Genomic DNA, 5,012 nt, shown 5'->3' with positions numbered 1-5,012 from the left:
TGTTAACCCCAAAGAGTTACACCCTTGCATGACAGCAGGTATAAGCAAATATACAGATTTCCTGGTGTCAGGTTCAATTAGAGTCTCTAGGATGGGCCCATGCACTGGAACTTTTTATATACTGTTGCTATCTAATGAAGCCTATAGGCTCCTTCTCAGAATGCCATTTTTAAAAAGCATAAAATAAGGGGGGAAAAACCCTACATTTACATTAGGATTCACTTATAGTAGAAGAGAGAAATAAAAATATTAAGAAAACAAGTGTGTGATAAAATACCATATTTGTTGCTTATAATATTCACACATTCAACAACAAGACCTAGCAGTAGGTCTAATAAATACAGTAACTCCAAAAATAATAAGAATAAACAACATTTTTCTCCAGATTTTGCCATCCACTAGTTCTCACCTTAATCATCTCTAATGATTTCCCCAAATTCCCAACAAGGAATCCCTTTGAAATGGTTTCCCATGTTTGAAAAGAGTCTGCCTTGGGGCTTCCCTGGTAGCTCATGGTAAAGAATCTGCTTGCCGGTGCAAGAGACACAGGTTCAATCCCTGGTCCAGGAAGATCCCACATGCTGAGGAGCAACTAAGCCCCTGCACTACAACTATTGAGCCTGTGTTGTAGAGCCCAGAAATCACAACTACTGAGCCCACTTGCTTCAACTACTGAAGCCCGAGCTCCTTAGAGCCCATGGTCCACAACAAGTAAAGCCACTGTGGTGAGAAGCCCTCACACCACAACTAGAGCATAGGCCCTGCTCACAGGAGCAGAATAAAAGCCCAAGCAGCCACGAAGATCCAGCACAGCCAAAAATAAATTAATTAGCTAATTAAATGGAAAAAAAAAGAGTCTATCTTCTCTAACAATGGCAATAATTCATTTTCCCATTTCCCATTCCAATGAAATAACATTAAATGTTTTGATAAAAGTTTAAGAACCATTGTATGGTTCCTAGGAAGTCATTGAGTTTCAATATGATTTTAGGCTCATATATATGAATTTGTTCCATGAGAATCAAATTCAGAAAGTGTCAACTTACTTTATATTCTTAAATGAAATTAAATCTGCCACAACCTTCATTGGCTTTAGTAGTAGAGAAATCCACTGTGGTGGATTCATTTCGATATTTGGCAAAACTAATACAATATTGTAAAGTTTAAAAATAAAATAAAATTAAAAGAGAAATCCAATCCAAGAGTTTTGGTGAAAAGTTTCCTGCCACTCAATTAGGATCAGGCCACCACCTGAGGTTTACTCAATCCAGGTATTTTGCCATTTGATCTGGAGGAAGTGGAGTTGCCTTTTCTTCCTGCATTCTTTCCTCCCCTCATTTGGGTGAGGGCTCTTTGCCAAAGCCCCTGAATAGCAGCCAGGATCCCAAACTCTTTGCATACTGGAAAAACTATATGAATGAATACTAGCTAAGATGTTAGCTGATATTGATCTTGGGTGGCCTTGGCTTGCAGGTGCTTGAAGCAGAGCTTCAGTTCCTGGCCAGAGACTGAGGATTGGGTACCAGTGGGTGAGAGCACTGAATCCTAGCCACTTAGACCAACGGTCAGTGACAAGACCCTGACTCTGCAGATTTGCAGAAAAAGAATTCCCACAAAGATGAAAAGTAGTGAAACAAGTCAAGTGTTTATTAGGAGAAAAAAAGTATAGTATGTGTGGATAGACACACAGGCAGACTCAAAGAGAGAGTTGCAGAGTTGTGCCCTCATTGTAGTTGGAATCACTTATAAGGGGCATTTCTTCGAGGTTTCCTTTAGCCAATCATTTTGATTTTCATGGTTCAGAGTTCATATTTGGTATATCTCAAGATCTTCCCACATGTGTCCACACATCTCTTAGCCAAGATGGATTCTACCGAAGAGGCCTTATGGGTAGTTAGCATCACTTAGCATCACTCCCCTTTTGAGCTCCAAGGAACCTTTCTGCCCATGTGCAGTTGAGGAGTTCTCCTGATTTCAAGAATGAGAGATATGTGGTCTCTTATCTCCTTTCTGGGCAGAGCTTAGCCTCCTGCCTTGATTGTCCCGCTAGTTTCATCTTGGAGTATTTACATGGTGGGGCGGGGGTGGGGGGTGGCTACCTCCTGCCTCAATATCATCTTAAACTAAGTGATATCCCTCTCAGAGACATTAGTATTGTTATATGGAGTTATTTCCATGTATATTTAGAATAGAGATGTATTTAAATTTTACATAATACACCCTTACTAGAATGACTAAGAATACACAGGTTAGCAATGTTAATTGTTGGCAAGGATATGAACCAGCTAAAACTTTCATATCTTGCTGGTAGGATCACAAAATGGTACAGCCAAGCAGACTTCTGCAGGTCCAGGAATCCTGAAATCATGGATCACCTATATATGCTTTGAAGCATGCTTTAGATGTTTTTTTCTTGGAAGCCCTGGAACTACACTAAAAACTGAATGCTTGAATGTTGAAAAGACCTATGGTCAATGGTGGCAGAGTCTACATAGGACTATGCTTTGTGTTGTTCTGGGAAAAATGTTTTGGCTTGTTAGCTATACTATTTAGTATGGCTGTATAGCCCATGGTGCTTTTGAACATGTTGGTAGTGTTGTCATGTGTTTTGAACCATCAATGGAGCCTACAATTCAAAATTCAGATACTGTCTTTGCAGAAAGTCTTAATTGATGTTTTTATGGTATCCAAAGAGATGACATTGTGATTACAAAAAGCCCAAGTGATCAATATTTCAAATTGGTTTTGAAGAAGACAAAATTCTTACCAGTAGCCCAGCAGATTTCTTTAAAAGACATTGTTTTGTGCCAACAGGTCATGTTTGGTTAGAAGGTGATAATCTACAGTTAGATTTCGGGTACTATGGACTTGTTCCATATGAACTAATAAGTGGACATATCTTCTTTAGATTTGGCCTCTGAGTGATTTTGGATTTCTATGTGACAGCCCTAATGGTCACAGATTTTCTGATGATTAGCAAGCATTTGTTCTTTTGATTTGATCATTGTCTTCTGTTCATGTGAGTTTATTATTGTCACTGGAACCACGTATTTACTAATAAACTCTTTGCTATTCAGAAAAAAAAAGGTCCAGCCACTTTAGAGAATAGTTTAGCAGTTTTTTTACAGTTAAACAAAAACTTACTATAGTGAGACATATACCTATACTATGATCCACAATCCCTAATTTCACTCCTAAACATCTAATCAAAAACATGTGTTCACATAAAAACCTGTATGAAAATGTTATAAACATTATTCACAGCACTAAAAATTGGAAACAACCTAAATGTGGATCAACAAGTGAGTGCATAGAATGGTATATCCTAGACAGAAAATCAATCAGTAGTTGATTGAGGCTTAGAGTCAGGGAAGGGAACATGTCAGAACATTTTGGGGTGGTAGAAGTGTTCCACACCTTGATTATGGTGACTGTTAAACTCTTTGTTGAAGGGTAGAGGTATATTGCATGAAGACAAGGGGCGGGCTTGGGAAGGAGGATATTAGTTCTCCTGAAACCTGGTAGGAACTGTTCTCAAATCTGCAGAGATAGGGCCTCTGAATAGACTGGCTGCAAGTACGCAAAGAGTTTGGGACCCTCGCTGCTACACAGGGGCTTTGGCAAAGAACTTTCACCCAAATGAGAGGAGATGAAGAAGGAAGAAAGGGCAACTCCATTTCTTCCAGATCAAAAGGCAAGATACTTGCTGGAGTGGGAAGAAGGTTTTCACCCAAAGTCTGGGATTGGATTTCTTCACTACTAAAGCCAATGAAGGTTGAGCCAGATTTAGTTTCATTTAAGAATTTAATGTAAGTTGAAGTACTTCCCTGGTGATCCAGTGGTTAAGACTCTGCCTTCCAATGCAGGGGGCACAGGTTTAATCCCTGGTAAGGGAACTAAGATCCCACATGCTGTGCAGTGCAGCCAATAATAATAATTAAGAAAAAATGGAATATAAAATAAGTTAATACTTCTTGAGTTTGATTCTCATGAAATAAATTCATACAGATTCACAAATATGGGCACAAAATCATATTATTAGACGGAAGTTAGAGAAGATATAATATCCAGAGAAAAGGACAACTAAAGGTGGTTTTGGCATGGACAGAAGTGGTGAGACAACACTCTGGCAGCAACAGGGCTCCTAGTTCCCCTGAGATCTTGCCAGAGAAACTGGTACTTCTCCTTGCTTTCTTGAAAGACTCACTTACTGGGCTTAGGGACTTTGCAAAGAAACATACTTCAATAGTCTGTTGTGTAGGAAATTAAAAGTCAACTTAAGCATCATGTCCAAATTTGCAAAATTTGTTCAAAACAATTTGCATTTGCCAAGCAATTTGTTTTGAACAGTTGCCTTGTCTATGAAAGGCAGCCAGAAGAAGATAACATTGCTCTATCAACATAAAACAAAGGCTATCTTCTTATAAACACATGCCCAAAATACCACATGCAGCTCACCCAACCTCGGGAGTTAGCAATTGCATATTGATGTAATGATTGAGTTTGCAAATAAGGAAAACCAAACAGACCTAATATGTGTCTTTGCAGAGTAAACTGAAGAGATGGGTGATTATGTTAACATCAGATTATTATACATATTTATTGCTGCAGTAAAACCATCTCTTTACACGTTCTCTTGGCTTCATAATCGTGAGAAAAGTACTTGGATATAAAGATATGAAACTGTGATTATGATAGGAGTATAACATTGATGATCTTTAATGATTGATCAAGATCAGAGAGTTGAGAGATTTTGAAATCTCTCAAAGGGTTGTCCCAGCCCAGGATTACTAGATGGAGCAGGGCCTGGAAGAATGTCTTAGTCTGCTTGGGCTGCCATAACAAAACACCCTAAGCTGTGTGGCTTAAACCACAGAAGTTTATCTTGTCATAGTTGTAGAGGCTAGAAGCCTGAGATCAGGGTACCAGAATGATCTAGTTTTAGTGAGGGGTCTCTTCTGGCTGCCATTTTGCTGTGTCCTCACATGGGCTTCCATCAGTGTTAGCATGTG

The 5,012-nt window shown here is 39.0% G+C and overlaps 1 pseudogene; it reads left to right on the top strand.

Moving 5' to 3' along the window:
- The first annotated feature begins 2,499 nt into the window (after positions 1-2,499).
- LOC129624979 (mitochondrial inner membrane protease subunit 1-like) lies at positions 2,500-2,977 on the top strand (annotated as a pseudogene).
- Positions 2,978-5,012: the final 2,035 nt, after the last annotated feature.

Source organism: Bubalus kerabau, chromosome 13 (genome assembly GCF_029407905.1).
Source record: "Bubalus kerabau isolate K-KA32 ecotype Philippines breed swamp buffalo chromosome 13, PCC_UOA_SB_1v2, whole genome shotgun sequence".
Lineage (NCBI taxonomy): Eukaryota > Metazoa > Chordata > Mammalia > Artiodactyla > Bovidae > Bubalus > Bubalus kerabau.
Note: the sequence above shows the minus strand (reverse complement) of the source record. Positions and strands in the feature narration are given on the sequence as shown.